The sequence below is a fragment of the Schistocerca nitens genome, chromosome 10, assembly GCF_023898315.1.
Source record: "Schistocerca nitens isolate TAMUIC-IGC-003100 chromosome 10, iqSchNite1.1, whole genome shotgun sequence".
In the NCBI taxonomy this organism is placed as follows: domain Eukaryota; kingdom Metazoa; phylum Arthropoda; class Insecta; order Orthoptera; family Acrididae; genus Schistocerca; species Schistocerca nitens.
In genome coordinates this window covers 19,446,973-19,469,178 of record NC_064623.1, presented here as the reverse complement: position 1 = coordinate 19,469,178, position 22,206 = coordinate 19,446,973, and the positions used below count along the sequence as shown (strand labels likewise).

Genomic DNA, 22,206 nt, shown 5'->3' with positions numbered 1-22,206 from the left:
TATGCTATGTTATGTTGAGGCACTTCTGCGTGCTCGCGAGGGCCTTACACGATGTTAGGCAGGTGTACCAGTTTCTTTGGCTCTTTAGTGTATAAGACTTAAAAAGGGGTGGGACTATCTTAACGAAGATCAGGCAAGCCTCATTGACAACAGATAGTGACCGTCTAGCACTGTGGAGTGTGGGTGCACTAAATCGCACGAAGTGAGCGCGAAGAATCATTCGGGAGGTCAAAAGTGCTGCCAGTAATTCAACTACCACAGTGAATGTGCTTAGGGAATTAAAAAAATATTGCACAAAATTGTCTAGCAGCTCCTCACTTATTACTACAGTTAATGTCAAGCAACGGTTAGTGTGGTGTAAAGAATGACACCAACAGACAATGTGAGTGAATTGTAGTGATAAATCGCTCCATAACCTATAGCAGTGCGATTGAAGGGTGTAGGTTTAGCGAACGTCTGGGGAGCTATCCCTGCCATTATGTATAGCGCCAACAGGGAATACGAAATAGGTGGTGGTGTTAAGGTATGGGGCTGTTTTTCGTCGTTAGGGTGTCGTCCCCTTATTGTGCTTAAGGGGACCACACAGTGGTTGAGGTCCAAAAAATATCTATTTTCGTTTCTCATCATATTTCGATAGATTAAGGTTTTATTTAAGTACTCTGAAAAGGATTTCGCTTGAAAAAAAATTTTTTCGAGCATTTAAAGCGCATTTTACTACTACGCGTGTTTATATGCCACGCCCACTTTTCTGTCATCCACTGTCAACCCACCCACTGTCAACTCTACGCCATATGGAGATGCCATTATTAGCAAAATAGAATGTGTAGGCCATGTTCAAAAACGATTGGGAACAAGGCTGTAAAACTAACTGTTGATATCAGACGAAAAAGAATTAGAAGATGGAAAATTGTTGACCGGACAGGGTTGGTTAACTAAAACTGAAATAGAAAACCCCCAAGTATACAATGGGCAGGCAATTAGGAGAAATAAAGAAAATCTGGAGGCAATGAAGAGAGATGTTTGGGCCATATTCTTCCATAAGTCCTCTACTGGTGACAAGCCATGTCATGGATTGTGTCCATCAGGAGAAAATTCGTGGTGCAAATACAACAGGGCTCAGGCAACTGGAGAATCTTATTGTCACCAGCATTCTCTTCCTGCTGCTGTTATTACAGCAATTAAACCTATTTTCAGAGACTTGGTTCATCCTGACCTTCTAAGGAAATGTCTGCATGAGCAGACACAGAACCCAAATGAATGTTTCAACAGCATAATTTGGAACCGCCTTCCTAAAACTATTTGTAGGCACGCGTACAATGAAACTACGAGGAGAAAAGAGACCCACTTGCAATGTCGTGAATATACCGTATACCATGCACATGCGGAAAAGTTTATGTCGGAATGACTGGACGATCAGTTAACACCAGGATCAAAGAGCATAAGCGACATTGCAGGTTGGGGCAGGTGGAGAAATCGGCCGTGGCAGAACACGCACTGAATGAGACCGACCACGTAATAAAATTCACCGACACGGAAGTTCTGGCTGTAGAGAACCACTATCAGACGCGCTTGTTCAAAGAAGCTGCAGAAATACAAAAACACGGGAACAGTTTGAACAAGACAGAGGAAAGCCTTAAGGTAAACGAATCCTGGCTTCCCGTACTGCAGCGAACGACCGTCGCAGGTAGCAAGAGGAGAACCGCACCGGAAATGACCGCGGAGAAGCCCTCGGACGTTGGCGCGCCAGGTACATATAGTCTGCGGCCGGGAGCTCGGCTCCAGAGAGAGCGGCCTGAGCTGGCGAGGAGAGCGCATCGCTGCCGTTGCGCGCTTCGCTTACTCGGCCGTTGAGAGCTCGTGAAGAGGTTTTCTGTGCTGTGGGCGCCGCGGAGAGCAAATTGTCGTGCGTTGTTTTGACAACGCGTGCAAATTGTCGTGTTCCGCGCCTCGCAGCATGGGGAAGAAGGGTGCGCAGAGGAAACCTGCCGCTACGAAGGGTCCTTCGGTTGTGCAACTCACTGAGTCTGCCGACCGTGCAAGGAACTCCAGAGAAGACGAGTCGCGGCCTGTCCCCCCTTTGTACGTCAAGTGCAAAGGCGGGTGGACAGCGCTGTTCGACACCATGACGAATTGCGCTCGGAACGAGGTGGTCTACGAGTCTGTCGATACAGACTCGCTGATCTGCGTTCGAGCCGCAAACGTGGCCGACCACAGGGCGATCAAGGTCGCAGTGGCCGACCACATCGTCGACGCGCCGCCGGCGCGAGAGAAGGCACCTTCCGTAGGAAGGATGAAGACGACTAAGGCACTCCTCAGGGGGTTGCCTCGGTGCTGTGATGAGGCAGCAGTCCGGGAAGGGCTGCTGCGAGCCGGGTTTGGTAGTGCAGCCGCAAGGTTGCACAACCGAACCAACAGGAAGAGGGCGCCGCTCTATGCCGTGACCGTGCAAACGGTCGACGGCGGGAGCGACATCTTCGACTTGCGGAAGTTGCTGGGCTTCCCGGTTACGACGGAGGCTCTCCCGACCGCCACGGATCCTCAGCCCCAGTGCTTCAGGTGCCAGGGCGAGGGCCACGTTGCGAAGTATTGCCGCAACGCGGCGCGGTGCGTCAAGTGCTCGGGTGAGCACGACAGCCGCGCCTGCGACCGCGGCAGCAACGCTCTGCCGACATGTATCCGGTGTGGCGGCCCGCACGTCGCCAGTTGGCGCGGCTGTGCGGCTTTCTCGAGCCGCAGCCGTGCCGGGGGCGGCGAGGCGGCCGCGGCCGCACCGACGCAGCAGCAGAAGAGAAGACGACGTCGGAAACGGCGTAGGGCGCAGAACAGCCCGGCGCAGCTGAGGGACGGCGCAGCAGCAGATCCACCTGCCAGGGGCAGGGACGGCCGCTCGGAAACGGGCAGCCAGGACGCAGCTCGCCCTCCTGCGAAGAGATGTGGCCTCGAACTCGGCACCGCCGTGAAGGAGGCCACAGCAGCCCTCAAAGCCGTCATGGCGGCGGAGAGGGCTGCCTTCGCAGCCGCCGTGGCTGCAGAGAAGGAAGAGGCCTCGAGGCAACTGCGAGCAGTTTTCGCCCGAGGCCTCAGCGCAGTCGTACCTGCGAACACTCCTGCGACCTCGCAGAAGGACGTTCGCGCGCCTATCCCTGCTTTTGTTCCAGCAGCACCGCAGGTGAGAGGCGCAAGGAAGACAACCGCCGCCCCAGAGGAGCCGCTGGCGACGCCGCCCGCTGCGGGATTCGACCCCTCAAGGGACCGAGAAGACAGAAAGGCAGCCGTCATCGCGCAAGCGCGAGCGAACGGCGTGCATCTCTCCGACGCTGAAGCGGCGCAGATCACTGGAAGTGCGGAGCAGATCACCGCTGCAATGCAGAAGGCCTGCGCCGTGCAGTAGAGGAGGACGCTGTAGCCAATCGCCGCCGTTCTGCACCAGCCTGATGAAGCTGCACCAAGTCACTGACGACAAGGCGCAGCAGAGGGCCTAACAGCAGCGCATGCGTTGCCGCGCCGAACTTTTTTATGTTACAGGGAGGAAGCCACTGCGGCCGGCACAGGAGACTACAGCGAGCCCAGCCGCAGCACCGGCCTGACCCAGCTAACGACCACGCAGCACACAGGTAACGTTGCACGATACCTCACGCTAACCACCCCTCACCTTGCATGCTCTGTCGCAGCTAGCAAGCCGCTACTGCCCTCACTACCCGTCCTACTGTCGCAGAGGTTTTTTTTCCCTTGGCGCTGGCCTTGGCACTTTTTTTCCTCTGCTCTTAAAACCGCTACCCTTCGATCGTTTTCGACCACTTCTATCTCCTGATGGACCATGTTAATGAGTAGTCTTACCAAGACGCATGGATAACATCACAGCCTGCATCCTGTGACGCCTGATTCTAAACTAACATGCTTACGGAGGTGACAGTAGAACTTTTGTGTTGGTCACCACGTTGGTGCGGGCGTGGAGGGGCCCCATCCTATATAAAAAAAGCTCGGCTCCAGTTCACCACCGGCAATTGAGGGTGAAGCTTTGACAATGCCAGCCACTCGTGCTGGCGAAACGTCAGAAAAATCATTAGATGAACGTCGGCCGAAGAACCCGAGACAGAAGCCAATAGGCAGTTTGTCAACAAGTGGCCACGAAAGCCTTAACAATTTTGTATTAATATTTTTTGTTAATAAATTTAAAAAAGTTTTTCTTAAACACTATAAAATGGATAAAGTATAGTACAGTTGACTCTATTGGCATCATGTTACATGCAGTAAAAATATTAACGTCCTGCATCAAATAGATTTTTTCAGAAATGGGTCAAATACTTGTCTAAATTAACATGGGTTAGATAGGTGTGGTCCCCTTAAGAAAACGCTGAATGCGGAAGGACACAAATAATTTTTACAGCGTCGTGTTCAGCGTGCAGTACACGAACAGTTCGGAGACGATGGTTGTGTCGGCATGACAACAAAACAGTGGCTGCCCGATGGTTGACTTGTGGGAGGGGACCAAACACCGAGGCCATCGGCCCCATCGGATTGGGGAAGGAAGTCGGCCGTGCTCTTTCAAAGGAACCATCCCGGTATCTGCCTGAAGCGATCTAGGGAAATCATGGGAAATCTAAATCAGGATGGCCGGATGAGGGTTTGAACCGCTGTACTCCTCCCGAATGCTAGTCCAGTCCAGTGTGCTAAGCCCTGCGCCATCTCGCTCGGACAGGCTTCATGAGTGAATGGTCTGTGGACGATGATACCGCTCAAACTGACTCTCAGGCACCACGATGAAAGTGTCTGCGGTAGAGTTCAAGCCGTCACAAAGGTAGCTGGCGAACACATTCCATGTTGACACTTCCTGACAGATTAAAACTGCGTGCCGGGCCGAGACTCGAACTCGGGACCTTTGCCTTTCGCGGACAAGTGCTCTACCAACTGAGCTACCCAAGCACGACTCACGACCCGTCGTCACAGCTTCAATTCTGCCAGTACCTCGTCTCCTACCTTCCAAACTTCACAGAAGCTCTTCTGTGAAGTTCTTCAAGGTTCGCAGAAGAGCTTCTGTGAAGTTTGGAAGGTAGGAGACGAGGTACTGGCAGCTTGGGTAGCTCAGTTGGTAGAGCACTTTCCCTCGAAAGGTAAAGGTCCCGAGTTCGAGTCTCGGCCCGGCACGCAGTTTTAATCTGCCAGGAAGTTTCATATCAGCGCACACTCCGCTGCAGAGTGAAAATCTCATGCTGGAAACATTCCATGTTAACCCTCACAACACCAAGAGGGGACGAGGAGGTATAGGGGGGGGGGGGTGAGGCGCCGTCGAGATTCCATACGCAGTAAGATCTTAAATTGTTCAGTTAAACGTAACCCAGTGGCTGATGTCGATTTCCCCAGTGAATGTCATATTCAGTATTTCTAGTTTCGAGGCCTTACTTACACATCACTCTCTCTTTAAGACTCAAGTTGAGAGTAAAAGTCAGCAAAAGTGAGCGAAATTTGGATTTTTATTTTTTTTTGTGTTGGCCATGAAATCGGTAGTAATGATACTGAAGGTGCGTTGTTAAAGCTAAGAGTGTGCTAAAAGCTATTCTTCGCGTTCTGGACTTTACTTCCACGTCAGTGCTTCTTTAAAAGTATTTTGTTACTGTCTACGAGGGTGAGTCAAATGAAAACCTTAAATTTGTAATAACAAATCGAAATTTTGCGCCGTTATCCTGTACGTTGGTAAGCGTGCTACAACCAGCGCGCAGAATGGCGTGTAGGTGGCAGCATAGTGCAGATGCACACATACCGTCGCAGTGTCAGTATAAAGATGGCCGCCCAACTTGCGACTTGCACCAGGGAAGAACAGCGTTCTGTTATTCGGTTTTTGCGTAGTGAAGGTGTGAAACCTATTGAAATGCATCGACGAATGAAGGTTCAATACGGTGATGCATGTTTATCACAGCAGCAAGTCTACGAATGGAGTAGCAAGTTCGCAAATGGTGTGACTTCAGTGGAAGATGCTCCTCGTCCAGGTCAGGCACAACGAGTTGTGACTCCACAGAACATTGCAGCAGTTGAAGCCATAGTGAAGGAAAACCGCCGAGTGACACTGAATGACATTACAGCATGTTCACAGATTAGTCATAGGTCAGCACACCACACTGTGCATGATGTGCTCCAGTTTCACAAAGTGTCTGCACGATGGGTGCCACGGCAGCTGACTGCTGAAATAAGAGAACGACGTGTTGACGCTTGTGAAGAAGTTCTTCGGCGCTTTGAACGAGAAGGTGATGGCTTCCTTGCAAGAATCGTTAATGGGGACGAAACCTGGGTTCACTTCCACCAATCGCAAACGAAGAGAGCGGGCAAGGAATGGCGCCCGCCATTCCTCATCACCAAAATCAAAGAAGGTGCGAACAGAACCATCAGCAAGGAAGGTTATGCTGACTCTCTTTTGGGACGAAAAAGGCGTCATTTTGGAGCATTACATGCCTACAGGGAGCACTGTCACCTTTGCATCATACACAGATCTCCTAAAAAATCATCCGCGGCCTGCAGTCAAATCAAAGCGACGTGGATTGCTGTCAGCAGGTGTCCTTTTGCAACATGACAATGCAAGGCCCCACACTGCCCGTACAACAGTTGCAACAATGACAGACCTGCATTTCGAGTGTCTTCCTCATCCACCATACACACCAGACCTTGCCCCAAATGATTTCCATATGTTTGGACCACCCAAAGACGGAATGGGAGGAAAGAAGTTCCGTTCTGATGAAGAGGTACGCCACGCGGTGCACGAGTGGTTGCACGGACTACGAAAAGAATTTTTTCTAAAGGAATTTATGCACTTTGTAAGCGCTGGAGGACTTGCATTGAGCGTGGGGGAGATTATGTTGAAAAGTGATACAGCATTGTACCACTTCTGCACAATAAATAATATTTAAAAAACTATTTAAGGTTTTCATTTGACTCACACTCGAACAATTAATGACCATTTTTAAAAATTTGTTTTTCGGGTAGACATAAAGTACCGCGTTCCCCTTGGTAATGCACGTTACGGAAAATGCCTCGGTATATCTGCGGTTAATGTCGCCCACTAATAGATAAGCTGGTGCTTTTAACCAGACAGTGTACACGTTTCACCCACTCGGACGCCACAGCCACTGTGACTCCGAACACCTACACAGCACAGATACCGTGCGTCATTCATTTGCACACGCGGTTCTCTACAGGACACGTGTCGCGGGCCGAGGACAGGTCAGCTGACGCAGGTGGGGTCCCTCCCCTAAGTAGAGGGCTGGCAGCTGCGCATGCCGGCACTAATCACGTGACCACAGGCGCTCTGCGCTCCCGTAGCGGTACGCCGCGTTCATACAATTACCTGTGCTGTGCCGGCCCCTTCTGGCTGCTCTGCCAACACGCGTTACAAAGGCCGCCGGATGCCAGGTGTTTAGCACGTGACACTTCCAGCCTGTGCAGAGGTGCATTTGATGCAGACCGATGTCTAGTGGAATTGTAGCAGCTGCACAGAGAGATGCTGTTATCAGAAACAGCGTGTAATACAGAGTCTTCACGTGAAAAATGGAACACGAAACCTCCCTGAGCCCCAGGCGCATATTAAAAAAAAAAAAAAAAAAATCCTATGAGACACAGATAGTTGCTGTTTGCGTCATTGTGTAAAGCAACTCAAACAGATTTTTAAAGAGTTTTTTTTAAGCGATTCCTTTTTTTTTTTTTTTGAGATCCAAAAATTGCCAGAAAGAAGTGAGCCGAATGCGTGGTGTGATATGCGGAAACGAAGTCAACTACCCAACGCGAATTTTTAACCTTCATGCGCTCGCGCTAGAAATAGTCACCGTCCGAGAGTTTTCATCAGTCTCTTGAGGTTTTCCGTTTTTAAAGGTCACATTTCCACAAAGTATCGACATAGGATATCTCACATAATATTGCAAACACATTTGTAATCAAAATTATTTATTTAACAATAAAATATACAATGGAATACAGAAAGGAAGCCAAATACCCGAATGAAGTATAAGAATATTTTTTTAATTGTAATTTTTTGGGACTATATAATGTAATACTTAAGACTAGAATTACTCACTGTCTTAACTCGTCACAAGGAAAGCTAATTTTGCTTTAAAAAAGGAATTTTTGATTGAAAACGTCACAAACATTTCTGTCAGATGAAAAACGCTGATCAGTCTGTATCCATTTCATTTTCGTTTTGAGGCTGACAACAATTACTGCACGTAACTGTCGTGGTTGAATGTCGTAGACAGACGTTTCTTCCACATTCACCGCATTCTCGCTTTGTTTTTATATTCTTTTTTGAGCCACACAAATAACATATTCCTCTCCTTGTAGGGGTTGATACAGCTGGATAAACTACGCCACTCTCTTTGTAATTTTCCGAAAATACTAACAAATCTTTTGGTAAATGCTTCAATTTAGCTCTTTCTTTCAGGTTTTCGCCCATCAGTTTCAAAGATAACGCATGTAAAAATTGTCTTCTCGTTTTTCCTTTCATATTGAAAAATGCGTAACGAATTTATTCCTGCCAAGTCAAGTAAGCGGAAAAATATGCATGCAGGCCACCTTTGTGTTCTTCTTGATGTTGAAATTCTGGAGCACATGCACATTCACTAGAGAATTGGAAGAATCTATAAAATTGAGGAACTATAGGGGAATTACAAAAAGAAATACTTACATTCCGAAGTAGACGAGTAGAACACAGTCTCGTAAGCGCTCGCAAGGCGGTAAACTGACCCTTTCTGTGAGTGCCGTAAGCGCTCGCAAGGCGGTAAATTGACCGCCGAACGTGTTCGGACCTATTTGAACTTGTCCTGAGAGGGAGAGAGGTGCGATTTGGACGAACTTTGAGCAGCATCTGTCGCAAAAAGGTGCAACTAGAGAATACATGTGCCTCCCGCCGCCTCGTTACTTTGTGGAGTAAGTATGGCGCGAAATTGCAAAAAAGGCGGTCATTTCACCGCCCGCGCGAGCGCGTGAGGGTTAATGGAGCTACCAGATGTTAACACATAAAGGTTTGCTATGACAAGTTCCTAACCACTACGAATATAAAAACTGCCTGGCAGATTAAAACTGTGTGCCGGACCGAGACTCAAACTCGGGACCTTTGCCTAGGCAAAGCTCGAGTTCGAGTCTCGGTCGGGCACACAGTTTTAATCTGCCAGGAAGTTTCATATCAGCGCACACTCCGTTGCAGAGTGAAAATCTCATTTTGCACAATACGAATATAAACAGTCAGTCAAGTACTGGCGGAAAAATGCGCATCTGATCAGAGGGAGGCCTTCCAAAGAAGCCACGAAAGTCATTTCGGCGTTCTCGCTTCCCACGCCCGGGTTCCCGGGTTCGATTCCCGGCGGGGTCACGGATTTTCTCTGCCCCGTGATGGCTGGGTGTTGTGTGCTGTCTTTAGGTTAGTTAGGTTTAAGTAGTTCTAAGTTCTAGGGGACTGATGAACATAGATGTTAAGTCCCATAGTGCTCAGAGCCATTTTTGAAGTCATTTCGGCGACATGACGAGAGACAAACATCCCTTATTCAACAGTTCAGAAGGTTAATTATCTTAAAGAGATCCGCCTCAGTAACACTAACGATTTATTCCCACCACGACGCTTTCGACTTTTTAGAATCCCATCCTCATGTGTGTCCCACCGCGTCTCCAGACCTCCGGTGTGCCCCCCCCCATCCCCCCCCCCCCCGCTCTCCCCCCACCACACTCAGTCGTGCTTGGATTTCATACCGTACGGCTGCTCGACAGTGGACAGTAAGTGTACGGTGTTGGTTTTCGGTTTCTTTCTTCTTCGTCCTACCCGTCAGGATGTAACATTCTTAGGTCCATTTCATGATTAGGCCCTCTCCTTTTTCTAGTTCCGCCTAAGATGGAGTGATTTGGAGCACTTGCGCTGACTGGCCCGACCCCATGCTGTGCATTACCAAAGACAGTCAGCGAGTAGGCTTGTTTCATTAGTCTGATGGTTCGGATTTTCCAAATATATTCTGTTATACTTCTTCCCTCTTCTCCTTTAAATGTTACAGTTTTAATTACATTTACGAGAGATACACGTACTTCTTGGACTATTAACATCATTTTGCTGTGCACTGGATGGATGGCATATGCACAGTTTAACAAATTTGCTTAAGATGATACAATTGGTACAAAATTGACGTCTTGTAGAAATGCAGCACATTATCGTACAAGCACATCATATCTGAGAACATCAGCCCAAGCCAGGTAAACAAAAGAGTAATACGTGCCTTTAAGAATTAACTATAAAAGCGATATCGCCGCGCAGGATTAGCCGAGCGGTCTAAGGCGCTGCAGTCATGGACTGTGCGGCAGATCCCTCGGGCATGGGTGTGTGTGTTTGTCCTTAGAATAATTTAGGTTAAGTAGTGTGTAAGCTTAGGGACTGATGACCTTAGCAGTTAAGTCCCATAAGATTTCACACACACACATAAAAGTGATATCAAAGAATGTAGACTCTAGAAGACCTTACAAATAAAAATGCAGAAGGATCAGAGATATAAGCTTAATAGTGTTCGGTGTCGTAGGACCGTATGTGATTACCTCTGGGGCGACATAGCGAATCATTATCTTTGCATTTACATTTAAATAGCAGAATAATATGAAGTGAACATAAGTTATGTAGCATAAAGCAACCAATTTCTGTAAGGAACACACGAAACAAAATACAAAAGCCAATGAATCACAACATAACGATAGAGGAAACTCCATTAGTAATATAAAAATATTAAATATAAGAATGACAGTGATAAAATGGATGTGGAGAGGAAATATGGGGAAAGGGGGGGAGGAGAACAGGAAAAGACATTATTATTCGAAGGTTGTATGAGACTGGGAAGAAGAAGAAGGTGAAGAATGTGATTCGAATGGTGAGTGGTGGTAGGGGGTTGGAAAGGAGAGGGGTGCCTCCAATCGCAGTGAACAGTGTGTGAGGTGGATAAGTAGGAAAGCTAGTGTTACAAGTGGGTAGATGCGGAAGAGGTGGCAGAGGGAAGGGGGATTTGAAGGAGGGTAGCAACAAAAAATATGCGTGGATACTTGACTGAGTGTGGAAACTGGTTAGATCAGAATGGTGGTGAGGGATTGGGAAAAGGGTATGAGAGTCAGAATGATAAACAAAGAGTTGAAGAAAGGGTGGGAAAGAGAGCAATCCACTGAGTTGGATTAGTATAATAATTATGGCAGGGGGAAGGGGGTGAGAGAAATGTGTGAAAAGGACAGGAGGTAAACTGGTATACACGTGTAACGATGTGTAAGGGGACGTTGTAGACATGTATAATCAAGTATAATGAGACGAAGGAAGAAAGAAGATAGAAAAATGGGGCGGTGAAGGAAACAGGGGGAAGGGACAGGTACTTGGGATGGGCAGTGGGGGGGGGGAGAAATGGGGGAGGGATAACATAGGAGTGCAACTTTGCGAAACTATGTAACAAACTTAAAGTACTTATTTTCAAGACAAATGCATCGGTATGCAAAACTTAAGGTGTGCATCACGTATTTCCAGCTTTTGCCGAATGAGGCTATGTCCAGCATTGTCGAACATGGTCGTTTTGGTGGTCCGGGTGCTATGGTGTAGGGGGGCATACTAGCCTCGAAATCTTTGAACACGGCAGACTCTCCAATAATCGTTATTATGACATTGTACTAAGGAATGACGAGATACGTTTGAAGTTCTCTAACGCTATAGATACAGCAATAAGGAATAGCGCAGTAGGCAGTACAGTTGAAGAGGAATGGACATCTCTAAAAAAGGGCCATCACAGAAGTTGGGAAGGAAAACATAGGTACAAAGAAGGTAGCTGCGAAGAAACCATGGGTAACAGAAGAAATACTTCAGTTGATTGATGAAAGCCGACCGAAGTGGCCGTGCGGTTAAAGGCGCTGCAGTCTGGAACCGGAAGACCGCTACGGTCGCAGGTTCGAATCCTGCCTCGGGCATGGATGTTTGTGATGTCCTTAGGTTAGTTCGGTTTAAGTAGTTCTAAGTTCTAGGGGACTAATGACCTCAGCAGTTGAGTCCCATAGTGCTCAGAGCCATTTTTGATTGATGAAAGGAGGAAGTACAAGCATGTTCCGGGAAAATCAGGAATACAGAAATACAAGTCGCTGAGGAATGAACTAAATAGGAAGTGCAGGGAAGTTAAGACGAAATGGCTGCAGGAAAAATGTGAAGACATCGAAAAAGATATGATTGTCGGAAGGACAGACTCAGCATACAGGAAAGTCAACACAACCTTTGGTGACATTTAAAGCAACGGTGGTGACATTAAGAGTGCAACGGGAATTCCACTGGTAAATGCAGAGGAGAGAGCAGATAGGTGGAAAGAATACATTGAAAGCCTCTATGAGGGTGAAGATTTGTCTGATGTGATAGGAGAAGAAACAGGAGTCGATTTAGAAGAGATAGGGGATCCAGTATTAGAATCGGAATTTAAAAGAGCTTTGGACGACTTACGGTCAAATAAGGCAGAAGGGATAGATAACATTCCATCAGAATTTCTAAAAGCGTTGGGGGAAGTGGTAACAAAACGACTATTCACGTTGGTGTGTAGAATACATGAGTCTGGCGACATACCATCTTACGGAAAAGCATCATCCACACAATTCCGAAGACGGCAAGAGCTGACAAGTGCGAGAATTATCGCACAATCAGCTTAACAGCTCATGCATCGAAGCTGCTTACAAGTATAATATATAGAAGAATGGAAAAGGAATATATAGAAGAATGGAAAAGAAAATTGAGAATGCGCTAGGTGATGATCAGTTTAGCTTTAGGAAAAGTAAAGGGACGAGAGAGGCAATTCTGACGTTACGGCTAATAATGGAAGCAAGGCTAAAGAATAAGCAAGACACTTTCATAGGATTTGTCGACCTGGAAAAAGCGTTCGACAATTAAAATGGTGCAAGCTGTTCGAGATTCTGAAAAAAGTAGGGGTAAGCTATAGGGAGAGACGGGTCATATACAATATGTACAACAACCAAGAACGAAGTGCTCGTATTAAGAAGTGTGTAAGACAAGGCTGTAGCCTTTCGCCCCTACTCTTGTCTGTACATCGAGGAAGCAATGATGGAAATAAAAGAAAAGTTCAGGAGTGGAATTAAAATACAAGGTGAAAGGATATCAATGATACGATTCGCTGATGACATTGCTATCGTGAGTGAAAGTGAAGAAGAATTAAATGATCTGCTGAACGGAATGAACAGTCTAATGAGTACACAGTATGGTTTGAGAGTAAATCGGAGAAAGACGAAGGTAATGAGAAGTAGTAGAAATGAGAACAGCGAGAAACCTAACATCAGGATTGATGGTCACGAAGTCAATGAAGTTAAGGAATTCTGCTACCTAGGCAGTAAAATAACCAATGACGGACGGAGCAAGGAGGACATCAAAAGCAGACTCGCTATGGCAAAAAAGGCATTTCTGGCCAAGGGAAGTCTACTAATATCAAATACCGGCCTTAATTTGACGAAGAAATTTCTGAGGATGTTCGTCTGGAGTACAGCATTGTATGGTAGTGAAACATGGACTGTGGGAAAACCGGAACAGAAGAGAATCGAAGCATTTGAGATGTGGTGCTATAGACGGATGTTGAAAATTAGGTGGACTGATAAGGTAAGGAATGAGGAGGTTCTACGCAGAATCGGAGAGGAAAGGAATATGTGGAAAACACTGATAAGGAGAAGGGACAGGATGATAGGACATCTGCTAAGACATGAGGGAATGACTTCCATGGTACTAGAGGGAGCTGTAGAGGGCAAAAACTGTAGAGGAAGACAGAGATTGGAATACGTCAAGCAAATAATTGAGGACGTAGGTTGCAAGTGCTACTCTGAGATGAAGAGGTTAGCACAGGAAAGGAATTCGTGGCGGGCCGCATCAAACCAGTCAGTAGACTGATGACCAATAAAAAAAACTCCTTCTCCATGTGCGTCTTTTGGGCGTTGTATTCGACCCTGACTTCATTTTTTTATAGATGACAATGCACAACAGCACCGAACAGCGCAGCCGGCTGCTGTGACCTAGCGGTTGTAGGCGCTTCAGTCTGGAACCGGGCGACGGCTACGGTCGCAGGTCCGAATCCTGCCTCGGGCATGGATGTGTGTGATGTCCTTAGGTAGGTTTAAGTAGTTCTTAGTCTAGGGGACTGATGACCTCAGAAGTTATGTCCCATAGTGCTCAGAGCCATTTGAACCATTTTTTATCCTGAAATGTTGCTATGAAAATTGTTTACGGAAAAAGTATAATTTTATGAGTCCGATAGTACTCAGAGCCATTTGAACATTTTTTTTTTTCGAACAGTGCAGAGAGAGGAGGCCTACATACGTGGAGGTGACAAAAAGTCATGGGATAGCGATGTACACATACACAGATGATGGTACTATCGCGTACAAGAAGTATAAAAAGGCAGTGGATTGGTGGAGCTGTCATTTGTGCGAAGGTGATTCCTGTTGAAAGGTTTCCAATGTGATTGTGGCTGCTTGACAGACATTAACAAACTCTGAACGCGCAATGGTAGTTGGACCTAGAAGCATGGGACATTGCTTTTGAAAAATCATTAGGGAATTCAATATTTCGAGATCAACACCGTATATGCGACTTAACTTCTGAGTTTATCAGTCTCCTAGAACTTAGAACTAATTAAACCTAACTAACCTAAGGACATCACACACATCCATGCCCGAGGCAGGATTCGAACCTGCGACCGTAGCGCTGGCTCGGTTCCAGAATGCAGCGCCTAGAACCGCATGGCCACTCCGAAGGTGGTTTGCATAGAGTCGTCGGTGCTAACAGACAAGCAACACGGCGTGAAATAACTGCAGAAATCAATATGGGACGTACGACGGACGTATCCGTCGGTTTGCATAGAGTCGTCAGTGCTAACATACAAGCAACACTGCGTGAAATAACTGTATCTAATAATGTGTGTTAGAGCGTGTTTATGGTCCAGCAGTACGAATATTTATTTAATTTCAAGTTATTTAAATGTAACCTCAGTATTTCGTATGTTTCATTATGTTTGCGAGAATGCGTTGGCTTGAAGACAGGGCAGGAGTCTTCTAGCCAATCACAGCGATGGTCTCCGGGGAGGACACGAGGGAGTTCTGGACGGCACGGCACTGGACACGGAGGGCTGGACGCAGCGGACGCACGGTCGCGAGAGAGACTTGGACAGTGTGGAGTGGTTTGCTCGTGGTCGTGACAGATAGAAATACACTCCTGGAAATTGAAATAAGAACACCGTGAATTCATTGTCCCAGGAAGGGGAAACTTTATTGACACATTCCTGGGGTCAGATACATCACATGATCACACTGACAGAACCACAGGCACATAGACACAGGCAACAGAGCATGCACAATGTCGGCACTAGTACAGTGTATATCCACCTTTCGCAGCAATGCAGGCTGCTATTCTCCCATGGAGACGATCGTAGAGATGCTGGATGTAGTCCTGTGGAACGGCTTGCCATGCCATTTCCACCTGGCGCCTCAGTTGGACCAGCGTTCGTGCTGGACGTGCAGACCGCGTGAGACGACGCTTCATCCAGTCCCAAACATGCTCAATGGGGGACAGATCCGGAGATCTTGCTGGCCAGGGTAGTTGACTTACACCTTCTAGAGCACGTTGGGTGGCACGGGATACATGCGGACGTGCATTGTCCTGTTGGAACAGCAAGTTCCCTTGCCGGTCTAGGAATGGTAGAACGATGGGTTCGATGACGGTTTGGATGTACCGTGCACTATTCAGTGTCCCCTCGACGATCACCAGTGGTGTACGGCCAGTGTAGGAGATCGCTCCCCACACCATGATGCCGGGTGTTGGCCCTGTGTGCCTCGGTCGTATGCAGTCCTGATTGTGGCGCTCATCTGCACGGCGCCAAACACGCATACGACCATCATTGGCACCAAGGCAGAAGCGACTCTCATCGCTGAAGACGACACGTCTCCATTCGTCCCTCCATTCACGCCTGTCGCGACACCACTGGAGGCGGGCTGCACGATGTTGGGACGTGAGCGGAAGACGGCCTAACGGTGTGCGGGACCGTAGCCCAGCTTCATGGAGACGGTTGCGAATGGTCCTCGCCGATACCCCAGGAGCAACAGTGTCCCTAATTTGCTGGGAAGTGGCGTTGCGGTCCCCTACGGCACTGCGTAGGATCCTACGGTCTTGGCGTGCATCCGTGCGTCGCTGCGGTCCGGTCCCAGGTCGACGGGCACGTGCACCTTCCGCCGACCACTGGCGACAACATCGATGTACTGTGCAGACCTCACGCCCCACGTGTTGAGCAATTCGGCGGTACGTCCACCCGGCCTTCCGCATGCCCACTATACGCCCTCGCTCAAAGTCCGTCAACTGCACATACGGTTCACGTCCACGCTGTCGCGGCATGCTACCAGTGTTAAAGACTGCGATGGAGCTCCGTATGCCACGGCAAACTGGCTGACACTGACGGCGGCGGTGCACAAATGCTGCGCAGCTAGCGCCATTCGACGGCCAACACCGCGGTTCCTGGTGTGTCCGCTGTGCCGTGCCTGTGATCATTGCTTGTACAGCCCTCTCGCAGTGTCCGGAGCAAGTATGGTGGGTCTGACACACCGGTGTCAATGTCTTCTTTTTTCCATTTCCAGGAGTGTATTTCCGAGTGCCGACTGGTGCACTTGTGAGGTTTCCGTGGCTTCTACAGTGAAGACGTAGTGTACGTTCAAAAGTGAATATCTCGCGGGCTATGTTGTTACTCGTAGCTAATTACGTGCAGTAGCAATCTATTGTTTGCCTGTTATTCAACTTATGTTTTACTTAATTGCTGGACCATCGACACCAATAAGTGTTTTTCAGAAATATACCACATTCTCAAAAGTACTTCTACTATCGTACTTATCATTTAAAGTCGTTAAGATAGTACCTGCAGATTTTATTTAATTGCAATCTTTCATTTATAAATGTATATGTTAAATTCATAATTAGCAATTGCCAAGTGACAGAAACCTTCGACCATTCGATTCATGTGTGTATTCTTATCGTATACTGTAGACTCAGCAGTATTTGGGCTGTAATGCGGCAACTACGTATCCCAGGCCCTAGACAACGAAACCAGCCAAAACTTTTAGTATTGCAACTCTGAGTCGGAGGGAACGTAGTTGAGGGCCATACCATCACACCATATCATTCCATTTGAATGCCCGCAAGAACCATGTCCTATCTTTTGTTTAATGCCCTAGTAACCACCAAAAATAGCGGTGACCTCAGCATAATTATTGTCTTTGAATAAAAGGGTAATTTCTGTTCGTTTCACTGTTTATTTCTCTGAGTTACCTTCTGTACTGTACTGTTCTGTAGCAGAGCAGTAACACTTGCCAGTGACACTTCAAAATTATTTTTCGCCTTACGTTTTGCACACCAGTGTATATCTCTTTATTGTACCGAGTAACAGCCTTATCTGTGCAGGACACTGCCACCATCTGTAAGATAATTACACGACACAAACCACTTCTGCAAGTGGGCTGACAAGTTCGCATTGCCTGTGCCAGAGATGAAATACTTCCCCATATTAGATGCGTGTGAGTTAATTTAACTTGGACAAGATACCGCACTTTGCAGGGCCGCGCTGTACTCGCTCGGACGGTTTCGTCACACAGATCCGTTGTATACAGCAGACGTGTCACACGCTCTTTGGCAGTTAACGCCCCATCGCCATCTCGGCTACATCGCCAATTTGCAAACACCGCCGGCCTCGTGGTCGCTGCGAATGTTTCCGCGTGTACGGACTGGCCTACGCCCCCGCTGCCGCCGTGTTTACAGGGATGGCCCCAGTGGATGCACCCTGCCGATCTCTCCGGCTAAAGCGCCTCCCCCCTCCCCAGGACACACACACATACACACTCACCCCTATTAGCTCACCCCCCCAGTGTTTGCGGACGGGGCTAAGCCCGGGCCTCGCCCCCATTAAGGGGCACCCACCCCCGCCAATTAACAGCGCTAATTAATTAGTTTCTGTCGCCAAGACGGCGGGGGTCCGGCGCCGGCCGGACAGGGGAAGCAAAACAAAACACGGCGGCGACAGGGGGGCGTGGCGCCCGTCAGCCAGCAGGCAGTCCAGGGTCTCCACAGGTCAACCGGAGGAGGCGGCGACCACCACGTCCCCCCTACCACAACTGTGCAAATACGTATGATATGGGGAACTCAGCCAACCAGTTGCCGGTATAAAAGTATGAGCATGGTTTCAAAAACTCTAAAATTGTCTCCAAAAGTACGATGGAAGATGAGAAATAACACACAATAATCTAATTTCTAAAGGTGGTAGGGGTAAAATACAGGGAGCGAAAGGCTCTTTACAATTTGTACAGAAACCAGATGGCAGTTGTAAGAGTTGAGGGGCATGAAAGGGAAGCAGTGGCTGGGAAGGGAGTGAGACAGAGTTGTAGCCTCTCCGTATTGTTATTCAATCTGTATATTGAGCAAGCAGTGAAGGAAACAAAAGAAAAATTCGGAGTAGGTATTAAAATCCATGGCAAAGAAATAAAAACTTTGAGGTTCACCGATGACATTGTAATTCTGTCAGAGAAAGCAAAGGACTTGGAAGAGCAGTTGAACGGAATGGACAGTGTCTTGAAGGGAGGATATAAGATGAACATCAACAAAAGCAAAAAGAGGATAATGGAATGTAGTCGTATTAAATTGGGTGATGCTGAGGGAATGAGGTTAGGAAATGAGACGCTTAAATTAGCAAATGAGGTTTGCTATTTGGGGAGCAAAATAACTGATGATGGTCGAAGTAGAGAGGATTTAAAATGTACACTGGCAATGGCAAGGAAAGCGTTTCTGCAGAAGAGAAATTTGTTAATATCGAATATAGATTTAAGTGTCAGGAAGTCGTTTCTGAAAGTATTTGTATGGAGTGTAGCCATGTATGGAAGTGAAACGTGGACGATAAATAATTTAGACAAGAAGAGAATAGAAGCTTTCGAAATGTGATGCTACGGAAGAAAACTGAGGATTAGGTGGGTAGATCACATAACTAACGAAGTGATATTGAATAGAATTGGGGAGAAGAGGAGTTTGTGGCACAACATGACTAGAAGAAGGGATCGGTTGCTAGGGCGTATCCTGAGGCATCAAGGGATCACCAATTTAGTATTGGAGGGCAGCGTGGAGGGTAAAAATCGTAGAGGGAGACCAAGAGATGAATACACTAAGCAGATTCAGAAGCATGTATGTTGCAGTACGTACTGGGAGATGAAGAAGCTTGCACAGGATAGAGTAGCATGGACAGCTGCATCAAACCAGTCTACAAAAAAATCGCAAATGAACTTATGTTTTAACTACATTTCTACATGGCCACCAATGTTCTCAACGCATTTCTGCCTTCGTGGTGCCACTATCATTACACCCTCTTCGTACAAGTCTGTTTGGATTGGCTGGTTGACTCGGTGGAAGCGGCCAAGGAGATGAAGAAGGAAAAGATTTTACGTTTCATGGCCACATAAACCAGCCTGTGCAGTCGAAATTTTCAGCACATGCTGTTTGTGTAGTGTGCATCTGTTGTAATTCCTGAGCCATATTAACTACGGAGGTTTCATGTTTGTCCAAATCATAGCTTTTGATCTATTACAGAGCCCTAGTACACTTCTTCATCTCATCAAAAGCGGCTTTCTTCTTTTCAGCAGTTTTGGCGAACCCATTATATAGTCTCTGGTTCTTCTTCTCCCTGTAAAAGGAGAACTTAACATGACTTTAGTTTGCTTCAGTTTCCTAGGAGAAAGGATAAATGAATAAACATTTTCTAAGTTCTGTTAGACAGTTGGAAAATTATAAACTGTGAGCAGCATTAGATGGAAAGCATATACATGTTATCGCCACCTCAATCAGAAGCGCATTAATTCATTTTATTAATAAAGGAAGCCAATTGCAGTATGTACTTATACTGTAGTGTACTGTGCGCGAGAGTCCCTGCAGTCGTAGTATCCTCTGTGCCCTCGGTGGCTAAGAAGGACAGGAAAGCGAGAACTTTGTCTATTTTTAATCTACATAAGCTATAAAACAGCGGCTTCCATTGTGAAATGGGATACATGCAACTACTTTAGTGATACAATTCCAATAATTGGTGTTGAGCAGATTATTCACTTGAGGAATGACTTGTTCTGCGCTGCAGTCTGGAACCGCAAGACCGCTACGGTCGCAGGTTCGAATCCTCCCTCGGGCATGGATGTTTGTGATGTCCTTAGGTTAGTTAGGTTTAACTAGTTCTAAGTTCTACGGGGCTAATGACCTCAGCAGTTGAGTCCCATAGTGCTCAGAGCCATTTTCAATGACTTGTTCTTTGTCTGTGAGTCAGTACGGCCCTTACAATAAAAGTATATAAATAAACGATAAAAAAATGCCGGCATGGTGGCTCAGCGTGTTCGGTCAGAGAGCTGGTTCGCTTCTGTAATTAAAAAAAAAAGAAAAAAACTGAGTGAAAGGATCAACAAACGAACTTAAAAACGGATGTCATGTGACGTCCGCAACAACCAAACACAACGATAAAAAGAAAAGGATAGGGCGTCTGCCATGTAAGCAGGAGATCCCGGGTTCGAGTTCCTGTCGGGGGGGGGGGGGGGGGGCACACATTTTCACCTGTCCCCGTTGATATATATCAACACCCGTCAGCACGTGAAGGTATTAGTATAATTCTAATTCCAGTATGAGTCCGTGATATTCGTGAATATTTCATGAATAAAACTGTCTAGATCGCGAAATAAAATGTCTTTATTTACTATGATGTTTTGGCATCTGCCATCTGGAATTAAGATGACAGGAACCGAGTTGCAGGCATTTCTTACAAAGCACAATGCTCCAAAAATTTTGAAAGTTAAAAAAGACCTATTAAAAGAGTAACTCACCAATAAATTTGAACTCGGTGAATAAGATCGCTACCATTAGATTAGGGAAGGATGGGGAAGGAAGTCAGCCGTGCCCTGTCAAAGGAACCATCCCGGCATTTGCCCGGAGCGATTTAGGGAAATTACGGGAAACCTAAATCAGGACGTGAAGAAGTTTGTCGCTGTCAGCAATAATATTGTGGCGTTTGTCACGAAGAACACGACGCAACGTAACCAAAGGCGGCAGCCCACAGGCGTAGCAAATCATTGAGGTTCACACGGCCCTCTTGGAAGTACGCACAAAACCCGGAGATACTGCCACGGATCATGAAGTCGTCCTCACAAACGCCAGTCATGTCTCTGTGAATTTCACTCTGTTTGTGATCTTCGGCCCACAAATATCGAGCGACACTTCGCTGCTGTTCACAAGTTGACGACAGTAACATGAGCACCGCGCTTGTTTCGTAGTTCAGGCTCCTCTCGCTAGATCTGCACTTAAAACCAATGTAACCTCTTTAGGGCAGAACTTCAAACTCCGTCGCCGTCAAATTTTAACATTCCAGATGCAGTACCAGGGGAGAAAAGAAATATTGTGCGTTACTTTCCGATCTCCTCTCGTACATGGACCTATTGAGGAAATTTTTTCACACTATACTGAAAGACCTAAGTCGAAACAAGGCCCCTGGAGTAGACATTTCATTAGAACTACTGACAGCCTTGGGAGAGCCAGTCCTGACCAAACTCTACCACCTGGTGAGCAAAATCCATGACACAGGCAAAATACCCTCACACTTCAAGAAGAATATATAATAATTCCTATCCCAGAGAAAGCAGGTGTTGAGAGATGTGAAAATTACCGAACAATCAGTTTAATAAGCCACGGATGCAAAATACTAACGCGAATTCTTTACAGACGAATGGAAAAACTGCTAGAAGCCGACCTCGGGGAAGATCAGTTTGGATTCCGTAGAAATATTGGAACACGTGAGGCAATACTGACCTTACGACTTATCTTAGAAGAAAGATTAAGGAAAGGCAAACCTACGTTTCTTGCATTCGTAGACTTAGAGAAAGATTTTAACAATGTTGACTGGAATAATCTCTTTCGAATTCTGAGAGTGGAAGGAGTAAAATACAGGGAGCGAAAGGCTATTTACAATTTGTACAGAAACCAGATGGCAGTTATAAGAGACGAGGAACATGAAAGGGAAGCAGTGGTTGGGAAGGGAGTGAGACAGGGTTGTACCCTATCCCCGGTGTTATTCAATCTATATACTGAGCAATTAGTAAAGGAAATAAAATAAAAATTCGGAGTAGGTATTAAATCCATGGAGAAGAAAT

General features: G+C 46.8%; 2 non-coding genes across 2 annotated transcripts; one reads left to right on the top strand and one right to left on the bottom strand.

The window, feature by feature from the left end:
* Positions 1-4,846: 4,846 nt before the first annotated feature.
* On the bottom strand, positions 4,847-4,923 carry Trnas-cga (transfer RNA serine (anticodon CGA)). The gene has a single exon. It is a non-coding gene; the product is annotated as a tRNA-Ser (tRNA).
* A 148-nt stretch (positions 4,924-5,071) lies between these two features.
* Positions 5,072-5,148, top strand: Trnas-cga (transfer RNA serine (anticodon CGA)). Its single transcript has one exon. It is a non-coding gene; the product is annotated as a tRNA-Ser (tRNA).
* Positions 5,149-22,206: the final 17,058 nt, after the last annotated feature.